The sequence below is a fragment of the Phasianus colchicus genome, chromosome 2 (assembly GCF_987193195.1).
Source record: "Phasianus colchicus chromosome 2, bPhaCol1.hap1.1, whole genome shotgun sequence".
Taxonomy (NCBI): Eukaryota; Metazoa; Chordata; class Aves; order Galliformes; family Phasianidae; genus Phasianus; species Phasianus colchicus.
Window position 1 is genome coordinate 24,580,916 of NC_143437.1, and position 23,965 is coordinate 24,604,880.

Sequence of the window (23,965 nt, forward strand, 5' to 3'; positions counted from 1 at the left end):
CACAACTCCTCTGGCAACGAACAGGTAAGAAAGAATATCAACAAAATCCATCATCTTCTTTAAGGAATTCCTTCCAGGTAGTTGGGAAACAGCTCTCAGCCTTCCTGCTATGGCTAAGTCACTGAGCAGCTTTGGCCATCATTTTTTATTTTTATTCATCATCATTTTACTTTATTTTTATAACCCAAAACACCTCAAACCAGCACCTCTCTTCCGCCATGTTGAACAGGCACGTCCCTGACTTTGCCTCATAAAACATCCACCCTTCACCCTCTTACTCATTCCTTGCCACAATACAAAGCAATTCTATTTTTAAAGCAGAGAGAAGTGTCAAGAGATTGTCAGAGGTGGCATGCCACTGAACTGACCTAACATCATTCGTACACATTTAAGAAAACAATCTTCAAGGGTTTTTGCTTTCTCAAAATAGAAGATCACAGCCAATAAGATATCATTTATGAGAAACAGTGCAATGAATGAAGGAGTGAAAATTCACAGTTATTGGTGAAAAAACAGACACTGGGTTTGCTACTGCCAAAGGCAGGAGGGAGGGGGGGAGAGCAGAAAATGCTGGGCTCAGAGTTTAGGGGCTTCTTTTTATTATTATTTATATGAGCTCTAAGTGAGAAATCACTACTATTATTTTGAACAGCCTGTTGGCAACTTTTCAAAGCTGCTGGTAAATATTTCAAAACAGGTTTGAATAAAGTAATGCAGATTTAAATTTAGTCTTTTGTTGTTTTGATCCTGCCAATCTTTTTTGTTCCAATTGTCTCTGCATGTAAGAGCACCATCATTCAGGTCTGCATCTGTGGCCCTACTCATTTATTTTGCTTTGAAACAAAAATTCCATTTTTGGAGAATGGGCAACAAAACATTGCAGCACTGATCTTGTAAAGACTCACACAAGCAACTCCATTTAAATAAAAATTTTCAGTACTGCATTGATCACGCCCATGAGTAAAACGCAGAGGGACAGACTGTGACTTCACATTCAAGAAGTGAATTGAAGGAAAAGTACAAGAAGGATCTTACCAAAGCAAGCCTTTCCCCACGGCATCCTAACAGCACAAGGGCCCATATTATAGAAAGTGTCATAACCTGTTCCAGCTGTAATCCCTTCTGTCAAGATTCCCAGCAGAAAGCACAAGAACAGGGCTGAGCCTCTGGTATCCAAAGAAGTCATTCAACCATCTGCCACTAAAGGGGTGCTGTATGCATCTGGATGATACCCAGTTTATATAAACAATTTCCACACAAGCATTGTTACAACCTTGTCCATGCTTTCTTAAGCGCATAAAATTCAGAAATACCCCACGTAGTATTTTCACATGTATAATCTACAGGTAGCAATAAAGAGCAAAGCGTTTCATAGAATCCGAATCACCTATGTTGGAAAAGACCTTCAGGATCACTAAGTTCAATCATAAATCCGATCTACAAACCATGGCCCTTAGAGGGGCATCAACACATGTCTTAAATATCTCTAGGCATAAGGACACTTCCCTCAGCAGCCCATTCCAATGCTCACTCTCCCCATTAATAAATCCTTCCTAACATCCAATCTACACCTCCACTGGCACAACTTGTAACAATTTCTTTCATCCTATCACTTGTCACCTGAGAAAAGGGACTGATACCTTCCTCTATGTAGTCTTGTTTTCAGGTAATTGTAGAAAGTAGTGAAGTATGATCAGTTTTGGAACAGATTTCTGAAAGAGTGAAACATTTTTCATATTTGCTATGAATGCAAAGAGGAAATTTATCCCTGAGCTCCCTTTCTTTTCAGCTCTAACGTCTATAGTTCTGCCCTTGCTATCCTCCAAAAACTCTCCTACTCCTAAGTTTCTACTGCATTCTTGGTGTAAAGATACTGTCATAGAGGAAATCAGATTTGTATGAAATTTCTTCTAAAGATTTGAGATTCACAGAAAGGGTACAAGATTTGGGTTATATTTTATCCTCCATAAGAGCAAATTCAGATCTTGTCTGACTTGTCTGACAGGTGGCTTCAGCCACAGCACATAGCAATCACCATCACATCCAGCTGTAACCCAAAAAAGTCGACAAATGCAGTAAATCCATATCTTCAAACAAAAGTAATTACAGAGGAGGCAGAAATTTACCAAAATGAGGCAAAGATTTACCAAAATGTCTTTGATTCTGTCATGTCAGCAATGGCATACTTCTTGCAACAAGAAAAGCGGCCAAGCAACATCATTACAACACCTCATGATCTAACACTGAGTATGAAAGGTAGGCTTTCCACTTCAACAGAACATCTGTGTAGTTTCTTAATCTTTAGTTTGGCTTTGGGCAACATTTGAAAAATGAAAGAATTGCAACTGGATGTCACAACAAAGTATTCATCAGTAAACAGCAATCTGGCAAATCTGACAGACCAGTCTGATAAATGCAGTAAAATAAGAAATGAAATCATCTTCCAAATTATTTGCAGAACTAGCTGCATGAAACTTGTCTCAATGGTGTCTGTATACATTTAGGTTCATGTGCATACATCGTTCCATATATATATATATATATATATATATATATATATATATATATATATATATCAATCAGGTCACTAATCTACATGTTTATCAACTTTATTCTCAGCCACAAGAATCAAGCAAATGGTGAGTCATTTTAGATAAACCACCAACAGTACAGAGAAAAGTAACATAAGTTTATTTTAAGTGAAAATCTTGCTCAGAGTTTTCAATTATGTTTCTCTTATTTGGAGGTAATTATTCCCAGCAAGAGAAGGATTTATTTTTTGCACTCCCTCTGATAAACAGAAAAGCCCAGATGACAGATTGCACAGAATTATCTTTAAGCACACTGAAGTTTTTTTTCATTGCTCAGAACCTACACCTTGAACTGTGCCTGAGAATCATTCCAACTTGCAGAACTTTGAGTATAACTCAGCACTGCTGTGCTGACACTGTCCTGCCCTACGCTATGAGGAGAGTGAACTGACTGCCCTGCATTTTACCACAAGCAAAATCCACTCACAACTGTTACCACCGAAATGTAAAAAACTGAAAAGCAATAGTTAAGTCCCTCACCACGCAGTCATAGGTAGTAGTGACCTATGCTTATTCTGAAAAGACTTTAAGGAATTTGTGTTGGCCTATTTCCTCACTTCAGATACTGCCTCTGCCCTTCTGTTTCTCCTGAGGCAACAGTAATAGCTTTCCAGCTACAAGTAGACAAACTGACAAGTACTGCACCAAAAATAGAGATGGATAAATCTGAACACAGAAATAGTCCCACAGAGGTCAACAAAGCTGCCTGAATTCACCAAGTTTGGCATGAATGGTGCCTTAATGTTAATCCATCTTCTCAGCAACTAGAAGTCTCACAGGGTCCTAAAGGAAATGTTTCATTTCAGAATATATATCCCTAATTCTTTCCTTTTGGAGGAGGGGAGAGAGGGTGGAGCAGACAGTGGGAGGGGGGGCAGAGGAGTAGAGAGATTACATGTATGTGATAAGATGCTTTTTGCTTTTATATTTTTGCATTTTAGTTTCTTTCCCAAGTAATTTGTAATTAGTCGTGATTATTTGTATCTACAGACAAGCAAGTATAATAATAAAAGAATAATATAACCGTATTTTATTAACGTGGCTTAGATACAAGTCCAGTTTCTTACTTCACTCAAAAACCACACACAGAACAAACAAGACTCACAAGCTCTAATCTGCAGCTCAGTAACAGCTTTTCAAAACCACATTATGCATAAGCTATCTGCAGTAATGTCAGGTATATTTTAAAATCTGCTGATTTCCACCTAGATCTCAAGAGTGTTTTGCATCAAATATACCTGCTGAACAGGAAGGATGCTTGAAAAAGTAGCAAAATTTTTCACTTTCCTAATTCAATACTAGACACATGTATCAGTATACATAGATATACATACATGCACTATTGCTCTGGTAACATTAGGAATATGTTCCCTATTTATTTCCCCGTTATCACAGTGGGTTACACAAACTTGCAGTTTCTATTACGTCTACCAAAGTCTCAGAATGACAGATCTCTAAAGCAGAAAGCATGTGCTGTGAATTTAAAATCTTGCTCAGCTGTATTTATTACTACTGGATTCCACCCTCTTCATGTGTTTCATTATGAAATACAAAATGCCCATGTAGGTTTAATCATTCAGTCCATCAAATTAAACAAAGTTAAGAGGAAGGCAAGAAAGGTTGGTATTAAAAAATGACAGTAGCATAAGAACCACAGGAAACTTCCCCTTGAATCTCAGGGCCCCTTGGCAATTGCATTAAAACTGAAGATGAAAATAAACTCAATCAAAAACCTTTGAAGAGTTGAGTTTTAAGCACTTACACAAGCTCAACAGCTATGAGTGGAGTGATCTTCCACTCATTTCAAGAGTATCTATAAACCTGCATCATAAACCTGTACTACCATTTGAAAAGAGGTGTCTGAGTTTCATCTACAGAGATTTCATCCACGTGCCTGGGAAGCAAAAATAAGATTTCTTACACGATGAAGGCAACATGCAGAGAAAAAAAGGAAATGGGGTGGAGAGACCCACAGATCTAGGATCAATGGTAAAAGCTGTTAGCTAAGGCCCCAGCAAGCATGATGGAGGTGGTCACATCCCATGGATTACAATCAGCAGCTCTCTAAAGTCTAGAGCCCGAGGGGATATAGGACGAAGTTTTTAACAGTAAGTGTTGGGAGACACTGGAACAGGTTGCCCCGTACCTGGAGACACTCAAGGACAGGCTGAGTGGCCTCTGAGCAATCTGATCAAGCTGTAAGTGCCCCTGTTCATAGGGGAGGAGTTGGACTAGATGGCCCTTAGGAGTCCCTTCCAACTGAAATGATTCTGTGAATCAACTGATGAATCAAATCTTCAGTCAATTACTTTGGTTGGAAGGAAAGTGCAGTGTCAGTTTTTGACTATCTGCAAGGATTGTTTTTCCGCACCGTTATTGCAGACGTGCTTCTGCTCCATGCAAACTGAGACAGCGTGAGGCTTCAGACTACACTGAGTGAACAGCCTATCCTGTGGCAACACCACATTTCCATGCAAATATTTCTTCTTCCCAATTTGAAATAGACAGAATTAAGCCAACTCCAAGTCAGCGGTCAGGAGACTATCTGAAGAGATGAGGAAAGACACATCATGGTTTCCTGCAGCTGCTGCTGCAAGAACAGACTTGTCTCATAAAGCCAGCATGGTAATTGTCTTTTTCTTTTGAGGTCAAGTGATAGCAACTCTCTCTCATAACATTTTCAGACTCTCTCACCAGGCCTCTTTTCTATTTCAAAAACGTCAGCACAAACAACTCCCTATGTAGCTCCTGTGTAGTTCTGCAAGCTCTAAAAGACATATTTGTTTGTTCATCTAAACTCACTGAACTACCAAAATTTTGGCATTGCCTTAGAAAATGCCTTACAATCATTAGGCAGCCACAAGATAAATGAGCATTGAGTTTGCACAAGTTTGCTTGTAGTCTGAAAAAGAATAAAATTCTTATTTCCAGTGTAAGGCAAAGGAAGCAGTGGCACACAGCTTGCAAGCCAAGGATACGTACTAAGCTACCTAATATTCTCTCACTGTCCTATACCATTTTGTCTTTCCTCTGGGCCCTCACACATAAACAAGGAGAGAAAGGACACAGCTTACCTGAAAAGAGTAAAATATCCTTCATTATTCCAATAAATTTGCAGATATTTAAAAAAAGATCAAAACATGAAAAGTTCAGTATCTCTAAAACAGTAAGTAAGAGTTAGTAAAGGATCAAACTGCCTCTCGCAGCATGTACGCATTTATCAGTTTTCAGTATTAACCCTTGTCCTTTCAGCATTTGACCACCTAATGAGTAGGAATTTGGGGGAGAAGTGAACTCACAGTTCAGTATGGCAAGCACATTTTTATCCCAAACACAAACCTTTATCCAAAATGGTAACAGAAATTTGTTGCAAGTGTTATAACTAGGTAACTTTACTCTGCATGGACAAAAAATGTGGAGAATATAGCACAACCTGGAGATATGGTTTGGCTTCTGACAGATCCAGATTCATAACTTGAAATCCATTTGAATGCATCATATAGGATTCTCCACATTTTCTCATCTCCAGGTTATTCCCACTTTTATATATTTCATACTTTATTTTTTTAAGATAGGAGCACAATGTATATATCATATTCTCCCATGTCTAACCAATCCATTTTTCCCCTCCATACATCTTTTTTTCTAAACATAATACTTGCAAGGCCCATCATCCTCAACATCTCATACTTCAGGCTCAGTAATAAATACCACATGCCAGATTTCATCCCATTTTTATTCACATCAGCACCAGGCTTCCACACAGGCTTCTTAATCTAGATGGCAGCCAAAAATAAGTGCTGAGCAAGAATATAATATATACAAAATGCAAGTAGAATAGTCAGATAATTCTTCACATTAAATCAGTCTGGCATAAGTCAAGAATTAAGTATCTGTGAGAACTCTCAGTCTCACCACTTAACACTTCACTCTCAAAATTAAACAGGATTGCAGTTGGCTTGACACATTGTTATCTTTATAAAGCAGTAACAGAAATGAGAAAGTACACAAGTATTGAGGAATAAAGATATTTTTTTCAATTTAGCTCCTAACTCCAAAAAACATTTTTATAAGCAATTTTAGAAGTAACAAACTCATTTTTGATCTTCTTGGTCTTGAAAGAAAACATTCTATTAACACTTCGGCTGTTTCTGTGTATGCAAAGTCACTGCCTTTGTGATGTTAATGGACACTGCTTCTAGACACGTTCAGTAAATGAGCATACCTAGGGAACATCAGTTGTAATGTATAAATTAGTAGCTTAGATCTCGACCAAAACACACATGAAGCTGTATTTTTCAGAAGTTCAGCTGTGCACTAACCTTGCTTCTCAAAGAATGTGGGCAACTGTTTACAGAAAAAAAAGAAAAAACTGACCTGCCTTCAAAAGATCATCCAGGTTACCCACCATTCCAAGGCAAGAGGAACTCTACCTGTGCCTTTCCAGCCCAATATTTATCTAATCTATTAGGATTTCCATCACTGGAGGTCCTTTACAGCTTCTCCAAGCAATTTATACCAGCCATTTAACATCATTCTGTTTCTAGCAGCAGAAAAACTGAATTTCTTTATCTTAGTTCACGCCCATTAATGCCCTGTCAAATTATCTGGGAAATGGTTATCAGATTGATTCTTTCATCTTCACAGCTGCTTGATACATACTGGAAAACAATAATTCCTCCCTCATTCTTTTCTAGCACTAGGCTCTTTGTTGCTGAACAGCTACCTACATTATTCTCTGTCATGCTTCTGCTTCCTGCCCAAGTCAGCCTGTCTTTACACTTATTCCTACTGAATTGCATCCCATTTCTCCAAAGTATTTATTTGATTAATCAGGATTATTTTAAACTTTACTCAGGGCTGCACTCAGGGGGATGCCATTTCTAAATCAGTTTTCTTTGAATCAGTTCATCACTTTCTGGAATAATCCCATCTTCACTCTACCTTCCTTCTGACGGAATAATGTAAACAAGAGTCATAATACTAGCAAATTCAATGTATAGAGTATCTTTAAATTATACAGTACCTTTAAACCGTATTTGGCCTTCCTTCCAATAGCCACCACACAAGTAGAGACAAACATCTCCAAAATTGAACTTTTTACCAGAAGCAGTAAAAACTTGAGCTTGTGGTTACATCTTCGGCAACAGTACTGCACAAGTCATCTTAGGCCCTGTCTGCTCGGGGCTACTCATTCACACCTTCATACTGCTTAGCACAAACTGAATGCATTGCAATTGTATGTGGCAAACAGAATCTGAAAATCAAACCACCCAGACACTCCTGCAAGCACAGACCAGAAGCATGAATTATGATTTCTGTGGCCTCAAAGTAATTCCTAAATTATACAATTGTTTTAATATCAACCTGAAAGTTAAATCTAAACTTCTAAGATAAATTATCTGGTGATTTAACTCAGTTACAATTTTCAAACAGAAATCATGAGATGCTTAAGCTGTAGCCAGGCATTCATTTTGCTAAGAGCCAAGCAAACTAAAAATGGAAGCATCTTTCGATGTTCATCATCATCCGCATGCTGCCAGTTACTGATCTAGAGATATATCAGCTTGAAAGACTCACACGAGCAGAGCTGCAAGAAAAGCCTGCCAGTTTCTTGTCATGTGCCAGTAAAGAACTACAGACACTACAGTTCCCATCTGGTGGGCCATGCTGAAGTATTAGGGATATTACTGTTGTCACCTAATGCAGATAGATCCAGAAAAGGTCAACCTGCTTACAGTTCTCATTTTTCAGGAATCTGGCCTCAAATCAAGTCAACATCTTCATATTTTTCTTCAATGTCATAAGACAGTTTGAATCCAAAATTCACAAAGAGCAAACTTCTTTTTGCTAGGATAATGTATTTTAGATCTCTGCAAAGTGAGATCAGTAAGTTTGCCACATATGCTTCAGAACATATCCACATATCTTATTAGTCATAGCATGGCTTACCTGCACATACACAGGACCCAAACTAGAACAGTACCTTCACACATCCTTGACATAAGCACATTCCTTTTCAAACCACAGTACAACCCTCACATATGAATTTTAAGTCATTGACAGAAAGTGGATGATGGAACTTGTTCCTTGTTAATGTGGCTGTCTCCCTGTCACTGGATTAAATGGTAGAACTTTGAAGTATGCTGCTGCAGTGACTGAAACACTTATTTTCCTTCTGCTATTTTGGACATGACAGCAACTAATTTTTAAACAAGTTTCCATTCATAATTAAACTTCCAACATGCAAGTTCAATGTTCTCTATTTGATTATTTTAATAGTTCCTTGTATAAGCCAGCCAAGGCTATTATTTTTATTTCTGTGTGTGAAAAGGCGAAGACTCATGAAATAGCTTGCATTCCTAGAGTCTCTTGCCTTTGGGTAGGAGCGCTCTTGATTATAGACACTGGCAACAATAGACAGTATTGTAAAAACAGCTTGTACGTACGCAGGGCGACAGACTGGATAGCCATCTTAGGACAAGAGAAGTACAGCTCACTATTATGGCCTGAGCAATAGTTGTCTGTGCCAGTTTAAATCTTCAGCAGAGGAATTTGAATGAATGTTGGTAACTGGCCAAATAGACTCTACCTTCAGTGATGAAACTAATTCTTATTATTGCCATTTCTGTCTATAATAAAGATGGAAGGTCTTTTTAGTATCATACAGAAAATCATTATAGCCTTGGTGCAAAAGTAATTACTAGTGGGCAGTGTGCCGTCAAGTCCTTTCAGTTTGTTGTTTCATCACTTCACCCATGACCTAGAGGAATAATCTCTCCTTCCACAATATATCAGTGGTTTACTTTCCATGATCATTAATGTCTGGTGCCTCTTACAATTAAAGTTCTCAGCAAATCCAAAAGCCATAAAACATCTTAATGTCTTTGAAATTCTATGTCTATCATGACCATGTGGTGCTAAATTCTCACTTTATGTTAGATTTGCTAAATGAAAGGATACAACGTATTTGGCTTTGAAAACAAATTTATCAAGATGGGATATTTCATTTGACATCAAAAAAAGACAAATAGGAAAAATCATCCTGCACTGGCAGAGAATGACATGGACCATTTGATTAAAGAGAGTCTCAAGTACTAAGTTCAACTTCAAAATACCTAAAGGTAATCACACTCACATTCTCCATGAATTGGAGCCAGCTGCAAAGTTTACACCAATGAAATATAAAGTCAGGTAACATCTGAATCTGTGGGCTGAATTCAAAGCCATAATTAGAACAATTAGGTCTTTAACACTTTCCGCTTTTTAAACTATACCAGCTTTTAGTTAGACATAGAAGAAAATGAGCCTTAGACATGACCATCACCAAACTGTCCATCCCTCTGCTTCCTGCATACTCCCTTTCCTCTCAGCTTTGAACTGGCTGGTCAATTTCAAGTTTAAAAACTAGACAGAAATCTCAAAGATCAGGTTGGGGATATGAGATAGAGAAGGTGTCTAAGATTTTATTTAGCACTCTCCACTTGAGAGGAGAAAGGCAGAAACCTCAAGAGCAGGTCCATCTGACATCTGGGCAGTAAACACATATAGCCTTCTGAACTAGCATAGCACTGTAGTCCCTTAGAATGAGATGTCTATAAGCACCAAAGGAGAAGGGAAAAGAAAAGCTACTTTAAAGGTCACATATAAATGGTGTACATTGGCTCTCCTAATCCTATTTCTCACAAAACAACTTGGTTAGCAACTTAAATAATTCACAACCATGATCAGAACCACCTTAAAATGTTACAGATTGAATGACTCTAGAATTCATAGCAACATTTAAAAAACAAACAAAAAATCTCTACTTAAATCAAGACTGGAAGATTTTTGCCTTTATTGTTTTTAGAAAGACTTCCTCTAGTTCCAAACAGAAATAATTCAAGGAAGTCTTACATAAGAAATCTGATTAGGCGATCCCAGCAGCCCTTTCTGTCTTCATAATTCATGCCACAAGGATCATTTTGAAGATTCACAAAGCAAAAATTTCTAAGGAAGTCAAAGTACCTGCAGAAAAATTAGAAACATCAAATTGTGAGATTTAAAAAATGAGTCAGAGTGGAGTTGGGTTTACGTGCTAAGAGGATGGAATGCAGTTTGGAGATTATTACATTGCTTACTTTTACTTCAAACCAGACTAACTACTCCTTTATGCCAGCATATTTCCAGATATGCTTATCCCTTCCACTGAATTTTACATTCACTTCCAGTCCCTTTCCTATGCAGGTACTAACCAAATCCATAAAGATCAGTTTGCTGGTGTTCACATACAATTTGTTATTTCAAAGGAGGAATAAATACTTTCTTCCCACCTGCCCAGAATCAGTAGTTACAGATCTCTAGTTGTATTGAGAGGCTTAAGGGCAGAAACAGAGAGCATAAAGTTGTGACTCCTTCCTGATAATGATGCAGTGATTCAGTCTAACCACTCACTGTCATGTTACATGGAAGGAAAGACATTAAAAAGAAGTATGGGTGTTACTAACACAAGGAAAAACATGAGACAGGGAAAAAAATTGTCCTTAGTATACCTACTTGAGGAAAGAACTAAGGTGCTCTTAATACAGCAATGAAGATTCCACTACAGCTAAAGGTGTTGACATTCTTCTTGGCAGTAATTTCCTATACCCTTAATAGAGATGCAAGAGACTTCTTTTTATTTTTTATTTTTTACTTCAAAATTATTCCTTGTCAAGTAATACAACCTCTACAGAACAGAGAGAAGAAAAATAAAAAAGGCTAAAGTGCAAGATATTTTTAGCCTTCCTAAAGGAGTTTCTTCCAAATGTCATTCATTACAGTGGAGCTACATGAAATCATCTTTCTGGATGCTCACTTCAAAATCTAGGACAAAGTGAACAGTTTCAGCTACAGCCCACCCCAGAGAAATACTGCATTCTCTCCTCCAGCATAATGCATTCAATTCAAAATGGTTTGTTCTTCAGCCAAGGGACACAGGAACATAATTTACTATTTCCCTTTTGAATATCCAATACTGAATAAATCCGATCTGCTGAGGAAGTGTTTTGAAAGTCTAGCCTGAGAGCATATCATCTGTTTCCCGGAGCTTCCTTCCAAAGGTTCAGCAGCTAATTTTACATCATTTTCACTCTTGAAGTCTTTCAAAAAGATAGAAGGGCAAGAGGGAATTAAATTAATTACAAAAAGTGGACAAAAAAGTATTTAAAAAAAATTGAATCAACAATTATATTCATTACCCTTTGTTGCAAAGCATTCAAAAGAAAGATAAAGTTGCTATCAACAATATCATTGTAATCATTCCTCTCTCATGCTCATGTAAGATCTCATCTTAATCTCTTCCAGCACTTTTCGTGTTTCAGACCAAATCTCCATTTATCAGTTTGCATGAAGCTAACTGGATATATTGTTTAGCAATAACATGACTCATCTTCTCCATGATCCTCTTTGCCTCTCTCAAGGGATAAGTTTGACTACCTGATATTTTATAGGCACTGAGACATAGCAAGTTGCTCACAAGCGACAGTAACATTAGGATTGGTGTTGTCTGTGGTCTTTCTCAACTCTTCCTATCTGAAGACAACTCTGTACATAAATTACACAAAGAATCATAGAATGGATTGGAAAGGACTTTTAAGATCATATAGTTCCAACCCCCCACTATAAGCAGGGATGCCTCCTTCCAGATCAGGTTGCTCAAAGCCCCATCCAGCCTTGTCTTGAATGCCTCCAGGGAGGGGGCATCCACAATCTCGCTGGACAACCTGTTCCAGTGTCTCACCACTCTCACAGTCAAGAATTCCTTCCTAATATCTGGTCTAAATCTACCCTTTTCCAGTTTAAAGATATTTCCCTTTGTCTTGATGCTACACACTCTTATAAAATTCCCTTTCCATCTTTCCTGTAGACCCCCTTCAGGTACTGGAAGGACTCTATAATGTTCCCCTAGAGCCTTCTCTTCTCCAGGCTGAAGAGCCCCAAATCTCTCAGCCTGTCCCTGTAGGGTAGGTGCTCAAGTCCTCAGAAATACACTGACATCAAATGAAAAAGCAAGGTTTTGTTGCTTCAGACACTGTACATGCAGCTGAATAAGATAGCTCAACCTATTCAAAGTTCTTTAGCATTAACACAATACTTTTTGAGAGACAGACATCTGTGAGCACAGGCACATCCCTCCAGAATTACTGGCAGCAGTAACAATTGTAGGCAACACTGGGAGGGATCTGTCTCTGAAGCTCATCATTCCCCTTTCCTCTTTGGAGCCCAGTGTGAGAGTTATTCGCCCTAATGACCTGGGATTGTGCAAAGGGACAGAAAAGAGGCAGAACAACTCACTTATCATTGCCCTCAGGATTATTCAGGTGTAGGATAATGTCAGCTCAGTGTTCACTGATGCTACTTTTGTTGTCCACAACAAGGCTCTGATCCGCAGTGTCATTTATAGAAGTAGGATATAAGTACATAAGTATATTTATATTCTTAGGATCTGCATTTGGGCTTTTAGTCTGCTTGTAGTTTTCTGTACTGTGAATGTTTAGATGGTTTACAGAAGAGAATAAACTGTCAAAGCAATTTAGTGTACAGACCTAGGCAGTGATAGCAGCGTAAAGAAGAAATGATATCATGTGAGTAACAAAAACAGCTGTAATGAGGGCACGTTAACAATGACAGGTCAAGTCTACTTCCTTTTTGTTTAGTATGACTCAGCTACCCATATCTGACATTCACAGCAGTGAGGTCTCACGTTGCTAAAATCTAGAGAGGAAAAAAGAAAAAAAAGCAAACAAAACTGAGTATAAATTCAGAGTCATGCTAAAGATTTTGCCAAAAGTTTGCATTTTTCTCCCGTAAGGGGGTAGGGGATGACAGAATTATAGTACTTACTAGCATACATCTCTGGAGAAGGGTGCCATCTTTAATGAATACCATCAATCATACTGAAGGGTGTATAAAATACTACTGTAGACCTCATTCATTCATTCTATCCATCTCTAACATTATCCTCCTTTTACTGCCATTTATCCTTTATGTTCTCTGCAATTTTCTATTTGTTCCTAACTTCCCTTCTTTAGCTCTCTGTTCCTACTTGATTTCTTTTACTTTTCACATTTTAGCAGCACAAAGGAAATTGTCCCAGTTTCTCATTTCTTATGCACCCCTATGTATTTGATGACCTCTATAGCAACAAGGAAGCCTGAGCCCATATTGCCATATACCTACAAAAATAACCTGAATGTGCAGTAAAGTCATGGAACTGACTTCTGTCTTCCCTCCCGCATCCTTTATAAATGTTATTTATTTATTTTTAACTACGCGATTGCTTTAAATTGGCTGTGCTTATGGAATGCATGAAAGAGTACTATGTGCCTCATTACATTTAGCACAGTGGCATTATCTCATTATTTCTAATGAAACCTGAAATCCACACATCCATAGGGGGAGAAACCCAAGTTAGTACAGCCCTTTTGAAGCATTGCATAATTCATACTTCACATTCAGCTCGTCTAAGCAGAGTTTCTGTCTGTCCACTCCAATCCTTTCCGTGGCGATAAAGCTGACACTTTCTAACAGGACCCTATCTACACATACATCACTGCTTGAACAAAATATGTAGTAGTGATAAAAGGACTTTCAACATCACCTTTTATTCTCAGTTAACCCAACATACCTCCTAGTCAATGCTGGCAAAGTTTGTACGCCAGGACAAGACAATGGTAAAACTTAGTAACGAGATGCTTATCATTCCATGTAAAAAAGGAAACACAACTTGGTCACAAGTTATTGTGTTTTATCATCCTGCAATTGGATGAGAGATTTTGTGGGTTTATTGTTGTTTGCTTGTCTGTTTTCTTCTAATAGTAATGAGGTTTTGCCAATTTTAAGAATACAGCATAGGAAACTTCTGATCCAATTGTGGTAGAGTTTTCTGGGCTGCCTGACTCAACAGTAAGTGAGCTCATCCTCAGTTCCATGCTTAAAAAAGACTCAGCACCTAGTGAAATTCAAATACCTCAATCAGGTATTTGAACTCCCCAGTACTCTCTGCAGAGCACAGAGGAACATGGTGTCAAAGATGGCCATTTGGACAAAACGTGAGACAGAAAGTCAGCAAGTTAGCCACGAGGAAGTGCTGCAAAGTTGGACTGAGGAAGATTATTATCTGTAAATTGGATTCACAGCTCTGAAACATCTCCAGTCAGAAGGAAATGACATCAGCCTAGACTAGAGCTGACTGACTACTGTCCAGCAAAGACAAAGCTTTCTCCCTCCTACAAAGAGGTAGTAGTAGACAATATGGTTGAAAATGTTAAAATACTTTAAAGGGGTGCTGACATATCTGCTAGAACACCTCAAACATTTAGACAAAATAAATTTATTCTAGCCTGCCGGGACCAACTGAGTTTTCCACAGATAACTTCATCAATTTCAAATGGCTCCAAAAGCTCAAAGCAGAACAAAGAGGTCTGAAGGTGAGAAACACAAAAAATCCTAAACTAGTGAAGAGACTGCATAGGAGGGCACCAAGAACTATGAACGGATTAGTATCCATCTATATTTCATACAGGTAATGAAACAGTGTGTGAGGAGATCTAAAATGCTCATTTCCCAGGTCTTAAACAGAGAGGGTTAACAGCAACGGTGAAAGTCATATAAACCTACGTGTCAGACCAGTTTCTAATGTTTTACTTCCACCTAGTCAGACAGGACAGCTCTGGTCTACTCAGAAATGCCTGCACAGAACGCGGACAAAGACCACTGGACTAAATAGAGATTGATGTGTTAAGGAACACTGGTATGATTTTTCCATGAATAAACAAAGTAACATTATTCTAAATTCTTCTGTTGGCTGGATAAATGAGATGCATCCATAAGACAACAATGCTATATGCATGCATCCTGCACATACACTGGATCTTTTAAGATTTTACTTCAGTCCATTAATATTCCTATAAATAAATAAGGGAAATAATTACAAGACAAATGCAAAGCTTTCTGAAAGAAAGCCACACGCATTAGAAATGTGAACCAGACAAAGTCACAGAGAGACTGCTCAGCCCAACTCCAATCATCCACTGCCAATTGGCCCTGGATAATCCCACAGCAACAGTTTATCTTATAACAAGACCATGTAGATGCAAAACAGCGCATGTCATGTTCATGTTGAAAGAAGTTCACACACCTAATACCTCCAAAAGTAGACTGGAAAGGTTGTGATGTTCCACCTTCAGGCATTTGCAAGAAGCACAGGACAAGCACTTCACGGCCTGAGCCCCTCTGCATGTTGAGCTTTTGGCCATCATCTCCTCCACTCCCAGTGCCAAAGCATTCCAGTAATGGTATCTCCTGGACTTTATTTTTTGCAGATACAGTTTACATTTTTGTTGGATTCAGAGCTTTGCCAATTGTGCATTTAAATATCTGGAGTATCCTTCACAATTTGATCAAAGTTTTGTTTTAGGAAGAATCAGATCTGTACTGTCTTCTGCAACACCTCAGGACCAACCAGTTTAGAGGGCAAGGATTATACTGCAGACAGTTTCTCTTTTTGTTTTATTTTTAAAAGTTACAGAAAGCTTGCAAATCATTTTCCAAATTAATAATTTAAGATTGTTTTTCTGCTCCACATCCTCAAATTGTGTACATCAGAAATAAATTAAAAGAGGGAAGCTTAAATGTAAAAAGGAAAAGATTTAAGCTTCATCTCTCCCAGTGAAGCTACAGATTATGCTTGATTGTCATACAGTACTGTACAGGTAAATCATGATGTAAGGATACACACGGATCAATTAGATATCAGAGCTACTGAAAATTCTGCTGAAATCCAGGGCTGTCTTCAGTTCTCTCAGAGTAAAAACATGCATCTGGCCTTGTGAGTGCTGCATCTAATGAAGTTCATGGCCAAGCCCAGCATTCATTAAACAGGAAATTCCTAGGGGCCAAATCTCAAAGCTGTTATTCAACCCTATACTGCACCAAGAGTCTTTTTTGATTCCAGAACAGTCCTATGAACCAAAACAAGAATCTTCTCTCACGAAAGCCAGAGTTCAGCTCAATGACCTAAGATTATTTTTCTTCCTTAAGCGAGGGTTGCTCCAGGATTTGACCCCCTATGATCAAGGCAAGGATGTTTAGTCATTTGAGACTAACATGCTCAGCAAGAACAAAAGTTAAACACAATCTTTGTCTTTCTCTATTTCACATAATGTCTCAGGCATACTTGTATAGCATAACTTTGAGTGCAAAGCAAAGAAGAGAACTGCACTAGGAGAAAGCTCTCATGAGACCCCACCTGGAATACTGTGTTCAGTTCTGGGCCCCCCAACATAAGAAGGAAATCAAACTTTGGAGCAGGTCCAGAGAAGGGCTATGAAGATGATCAGAGGGCTAAAGCAGCTACCCTATGGGGACAGGCTGAGAGAGTTGAGGCTTTTCAGCCTGGAGAGGGCTCTAAGGGGACTTCATAGTGGCCTTCCAGTACCAGAAGGGAGCCTATAGGAAAGATGGAGAGGGAATTTTATAACGGTTCAGGACAAAGGAAAATGGCTTTACACTGGAAAAGGGTAGATTTAGACCAGATATTAGGAAGGAATTCTTGACTGTGAGAGTGGTGAGACACTGGAACAGGTTGTCCAGCGAGGTTGTGGATGCCCCCTCCCTGGAAGCATTCAAGACAAGACTGGATGGGGCTTTGAGCAACCTGGTCTGGAGGGAGGCATCTCTGCCTATAGTGGGGGGTTGGAAGTATACTATCTTAAAAGATCCTTTGCTATCCAAACTATTCTATGATTCTATTGTCATATCTGGGAGAAAAAAAACAAAAGAAAAAAAAAACCTTTAACCCAACTATGCTGCACAACTGATCATCAATTTAAACAACTCAAACAAAACAACTAATAACTCTGGTGTTCACCATTGCTCAGTTCATTGCGTTTCACACCTTCTCTATTCTAAACTTTCTGTAAAACAGTTATACAGCTTACTCACAAAGCTGGATATTAATATGAGAGTAATGGTTTTCAAAGCAAATCACCCAGAGTAGGGTGAAAGCTTTCAAGCAGATTCAAAGTCCACCATTTTGCAAGAGATTTAGTACTCTCAAGTGACTTATACTTCAAGCATCAAAAGTAGCCCATGAGATAGTACAGTAAGGAAAACATCACACTGATAGCAGAAGCAAATTCTTACTGGAGATGGCTTAACAATGGTTTTTTAGTCAGAGCAAAAGATTCACAGACTTCAGTGTATCAACACAAACTGCTTTAAAATACACTCTTCTAAATACATCAAAGAACCTCAAATCAATCTTCAGATTCTTCACATCTCTAGAAACAAATACACTCATTAGCTCACATATTCACTATGTTTAGAAACAAAGCGACAGCACTATTTCTCATATAAGCCATTACAAAGAAACTTCTAGAGACTAGAATTACAAAGCTAATCTTCATTCTGTTCTACATTTTACATCAGGAACGTGAAGCCATGCCAAAACACAAAGCTCCATACAAACAGGAGGAAAAACTACTTTACTGAATGGGTGGCAGAGCACCCCAGAACAAACTGCCCAGAGAGGCTCCACAGTCCCCTTCTCTGGAGATATTCAAAAGCCAACTGGATGCTTTCCTGTGCAACCTACTGTGGGGAACCCGCATCAGCAGCAGGTTGGCCTAGATGATCTCCAGAGGTCCTTTCCAACCCCTATGATTCTATGATTCTGTCTATTGGACATCCAACAGCAAACTTTTCTTGTATAAGAACAAAAGTATATAAAAAACACTAAAACATTAACTATAGCTTTATGCTTTCACTCAGTTACTCCAAACTGTGCTACAATATCACCACTGCAGTGGAACTTGGTTTCCTTATCTATAAGATCAGAATTTCAGGAAGATCTACTACCTTGTAGTTGGCATTTTCATGAAATCTTAACAAATCATGATGTCATTTCTTCTGGGATTTTTTTTTTTTTTTCCAGTTTTACTATTGGTGTTTTTTTTTTCCTTCAAGAGTAGCAAAATATTTTAATCACTATTTTATTTGTAACTCATGGGCTTTTCAGACCACATTAAGGGAGTGATCCTGGAGGCTTGAAGCAAAATTGCATTTGGTTGCCAGTGAAATCAGAGTTGCCAGGGAGGTATTTTTCACATCATTTTTTCATAATGAAAATAGAACTTGTCAGACTTCATAGATCGCAGTGTACATATGTTGTAGCAAAGTGTTTTACTGATTTTCAACATCAGATAAGAAGCTGTGGATCAAATTTTTATATTTGAATTATAGTCAGAAACCTAGTTCATCGGTTTGAATAGGAATAGTGTTCTACCTACTCAAGGAATTAAGTCAGTGCATCTTCATAGGAAACAAAAACTCCAACAGACCCTGACAATCAATAGAAATCTGACCCAGAAACTCACAGCCTTAGACCCCCCAAATATGTCTGCAAGAAAACATGAACCAGACCCCTGAAAATGTAATGCCACTCAGAGAAAGAATGTAAACCGTTGACACCAGCCTAAATCCCATCTTTTACTGTGGTTAGTCTCCTGTGCTTCAGAGAAAGACCAGAGAGCGCCCAAAAAAAACAGAAGTCATTATAACATCACAGGGAAGTTTTCCTTTTCATGACCCCATAGATGACAACTGAAATCCTCAAAGCATGGCATTATTAACTAACCAAACTTTTTTCCCTCTCTTTAATAAGCACCAGCAGGAGACATCTTTGCATCGGATGCAAAAGGAAGCTGAGGTTCAAAGTCAGACCATTCAGGAACAGATGTTTCCTAGTGGAAAGCTATGCATGAGGACTGAGATTCTCAAAAGGAGCCAAATGACTGGTGGGTGCCCGTGGTAGTCCGTAACATTGGAATCATCATTAGTAATGCTTCAAACCCAGACACTTAACTGTACAAGGTTGAGTTAAAGATGTACAAGGTTGAGTTAAAGAGGTCTTTGTTTTCAGATCCTTAAGTCTGAACTCCATCACTACAAAAGTACTTACAAAAGACTGAAGACTGTAATTTCTCAGGTGGAAAACACCTCACCATCACGTTCCAGTCTGATAAGTAATGGCAAGAAGTAACCTCTATTTCTAAAAAAGTTTCTTCAAGCACAGCCCTTGAGCTGTAAATATACTTTAAATCATGGTTCAGTGCTATCTGAACTGCTGTTCTGGTTTTGAATTCCTCTGGGCAAAAAAAATAGCAGTGTCATGGTGATGAAATTTTTAATTAAGAGTTGTTCAGTAAATGATCTATTTTACAAGTTTATTTCCAGACTCTCACATTCATTCCACATTTAAAGAGCGAATATAAGGTTTTGAAATAACACTTTGTGAGTGAAAGTTGAATCCCTACATGAAGTACAAAACTGAAATCAGTGTTGACTGCAGATCTGAGATCAGCTCTCAATAAAACAGCTGCAGACTGTGGTTATCATCATGTCCTCTAGAGTATTTCTGCAGATGCTTCATTGCATCAAACTGGAAAAACTGATTTTTTGTTAACTGTACTTTCAATTGTAGAGAATGTTATGGAGACAAAGTCATTTCTTATCATAACTTTGTAACAACAAAGCAGTTCAAAACCTGGCAGTTCATGCATGTCAAACATCAGTAATTACTTAAAAAAATCATAATAGCCAGGCATACAGATCTTCAGCATTTTTAATGCCCTTTTTCACAATGTAATCTGTACAGCAGACACTTGAATTTGTTCTAAAGCTGACAGCAACTCCTACTCCCTAACAGGGGGTAGGGAAAGTTTAGTTGCAACAGGCCACAGCAGCTGCCTTGATTCCAGTCCAGGCAGAGAAAAATAAAGAATTCAGTGACCCTCACCAATAGACCCCTTTGTTGCAGGGTGAAAATAACCTGGCAGTACCTCTGATTAAATAGGTACAGATAACAGTCAGAAAGGCAGAGGGGAAAATCAAGCAATCCCACGGAGCACTGCTGCCATGCACCCCAAACACTTTTTTTTATGGGCAGGTTAATATTGAGATTGCAAACTCTACATTAGCAGAAGCAACAAGTTGTAACTTGTCCCCTCTGTCCCCCTCACACAAGCAGAAACATTTTTGAAGGCTCAGTGCATTTGTTGATTTTGTGCAGGTGGGGAGACTGCAGAAATTCCACCTGGATTCAGATGAAAGCCATTTCTTGAAAAAAACTGAAGCATTCTGATATTGTTGAAAGCCTCAGCAATGCAGAAAGATCCTTTTCAAATAATGTAGCTGTTTGACTTCAAAATGTTCAAATGAAAAGTTTTTCACCAGTGACAGTCCGATAGTCAAACCATCCACCACAGACAGACTTCTCATCTTCACTTTCCCACCACCCTTTCCTATCCAGGATCTCCCCTCTCCTTCCCAGCAATGCTGAAACACAAACTCCTTATTACTCTTCGAAACAAGCAGGTAGTCCAGATGTTCCTGCATAACTGCCACCAGTCAGTGGTGCCACATCGTGCAGTAACCCATACAGTCACCCTGTCATAAATTATCCAAAACCCCTATACATTCAAGGGAAGAAGTAATTATTTCCTCTCACCATGTAGACACACAACCCTCTAAGAACAAGACTGGGTACCAATACTCTTTTGCTATACAGGAAGATGGTCAGAAATAAGAATTTGTTTTGCGAGGAGAGAAAGAAATAACAGATTTCAAGCAAGAGGAAAAACTGCATAAGTGTTCTAGAAAAAGTGTTCTAGAAAAAAAAAAATTTAATCATAAATAATAAATAATAAAGACATTTCAAAGAATGGAGAGGAATAAGTTCTTCCACAGGCAAAAATAAAATGTTCAAGACTTAAAAAGGAACTCACTTAGAAGGGACCTTCAGGGATCATCTAGTCAACTGCTTGAGCAAAAGTTAAAGCATGTTATTGTGGGCAAATCCACACGTCTCTTGAACACTGACAACCTTGGGACATTTCTGTGTTTCTATAAATGTGACAAATTCAACAAAACTTCACTGCTCAAAGAAATACTTCAAATGAATAATTTCTCACTGTTAGCTCCAACAATTCATTACAAAGTAACATCTAGGAGTTCTAGACTAAGACCTGTGAAGAATACTGTACAACAAAAACAAAGTCCTTAGACCTAGAGTTAGTCCTAAAATTATACTCTCAAGCTTCCATTTGAGTTTTGCATGTTTTGTTTTTTAATCAGAAATCCTCCAATAACCTCATGTCTCACAGCACATAGCCATTTGACCCCTTCAGGAAACAAGACATGAGTATTATCATTAACTTATTCTATTTTGCACTACAGTGCACTTTTCTGAAGGAAAAGCTTTTCATAAGTGTTGGTAAGTTCAAATTTTTCCACTGTGTCAAAAATTCCCATGATTTACCAAAACAAGTTCAAAATAAATAGCTGTAAATCTGTCCGTTAATAGACAGCTATTTTTGGCAAATAAATCTTCAAAAACACTTGTTCTATTTTGTTGGGTTTTTTTTCTTTAAAACTCAAGCACCTCTTTTTGTAATCCTGGAAAGCAAAGGAAGCTTGATTTTTACATAGCATTTTATACACTTTTTTCCTATTTTAAACATATCCTGATGTTTTACATACATAAGAAAAAGTTCTAAATAACAGTTCCTCATGACTTGTGTGCTGAAACAGCCCATGAGGAACAAAATCCATTAAATTCTGGAGTTATTTTCTTACCTATGGTATCCATGTCTTAAAATAAACAATATACAATAGAAGGAGACATGCCTCTCTTACACCATAGTTACTTCTGAGGTCCACATGCTCTCCACTGATTGACTTTGGCCAAACAAGTTGTCCCTGTGGCATACTCAGAAAAGTACTAAAATTGCGTTGTTATGCTGCCATCATCTTATTCTTTTAGGGTTTTTTGAAGCAAGAAGCCTGAACATGCTAAACATTTTGGTGTTTCCAGCAATAGAACTACTGTGCCTTTCTGCTATACTTAGGCACAGATTGTCCTTCAACTCCTGCAGGAAATCTGAAGCTTGCATTCGAGTATGAATTGGGGTGTCCTAGTGGATCACTCATACTGATACTATTTAAAACACTTGGACAGAAACCATCACAGCCAACAGCTAGGGGCCCTGCAGGACAAGGTAAAACCAAATAGTGGGTACAAAAATTCTTACCCGAATAAAATAATTGAGTTGGAAAGGACCTTAAAGATCACCTAGTTCCAAATCCCCTGCCATGGTGAGAGGGCTCCTTTAGCACCTGAACTAAACTGTTACTGGATTTGTTTCTCTCTTGGCTTTAGTTGTCTATATGCCTTCTGAAAACCAAGGCAGTGTTTGAACCATTCAGCAGTGCTGCACCTACAGCACTTCAGTATGGTGGATGTCAGTAGCACCATGCTCCTGGAGCATAGCCAGCCCCAGACAAAGCATCCAAAAAGCACTGTGACCGCCCTCCTTTTCAGGAGTTTTTCCATTTTAATATCATTTAAGAGTGCCAGCAATAAAGCTAAGAGGTCACTGCAGAAACAAAGAAGTCCACCGAAATACTCAAACTCTTAAAACAGATGTATTCAAGCCTGATGGCTTACATGGTTCTTCAGACTTCTTCAAAATTAAGGAAGAAGATCCATGGATTGTTAAATATTTTGCTTCCCTGATTAGTAAAGCATGCGGGCTATCCAAATTTTCAGCAGGCAGACTGACAGTCATTTCATTATTGCCCTTCAATGCCCATGTCAGTTCAAAACCACCTTACTGGTTCCAGTGAAATTTTCCCTGTGCAAGACCTGGACTAGTAGAGAATCACCCTCTGGCATTTTGCTTTGGGGCATTCTAAATTTAAAAGTGAACTGCAAAGCTCAAATCTGAGAGTTTGGATCCACACCCATTTCAGGTTTTTTTGTTACTTTTTAAAGCTACAAAAGTGTGCTCTAATACATACCATAAGCAAACAAGTTGCAAGCCAGACTAATTATATCACTTTCGCCCTTTGCTCAGAGCAGTTTTAACTCATCTCTAAATTCCAGTCATCTGTTTCTAATTTGAGTACATTTCAATTTCCTCAATGTGAGGACCAGAAGCACTATTGCTCACCGGGGGCCCTTGTCAAGTGCAAATAAGAGTCAAGAAGAAACCCAGTACTTAGTGGAGCAAGCTGTCCTGGCAGTCCCCAGCACGGGCATTCAGTCAGACCTCATGACGTGCAGAGCATGTAGTCCATACTTGCGCTGTTGCTAGTGAATGTGAAAATATCATCTGCTCCCTTCAAGAAAAGACTACCCCCCAAAAAACATTTTAATAAATTGGGCAACCAGTTTTCCCCCCTGTTACCACTTGCTATAAAAAGCATGCTAATCGATAATTCACATCTCCACCAGTTGTCCTGCTTTGATACTTCTTTTACAGTAGAAAACACTTTTGAATACTCTCATTGGT

General features: G+C 38.4%; 1 long non-coding RNA gene across 1 annotated transcript in view; it reads right to left on the reverse strand.

Annotated features, from left to right (window-relative positions):
- LOC116230037 (uncharacterized) overlaps window positions 1-23,965 on the reverse strand; it is a 179,754-nt gene that overhangs the window by 109,659 nt on the left and 46,130 nt on the right. The window contains exon 4 of the long non-coding RNA XR_016464054.1: window positions 10,488-10,598. This is a non-coding gene — a long non-coding RNA (uncharacterized LOC116230037). The remainder of the gene's footprint in view (window positions 1-10,487; window positions 10,599-23,965) is intronic.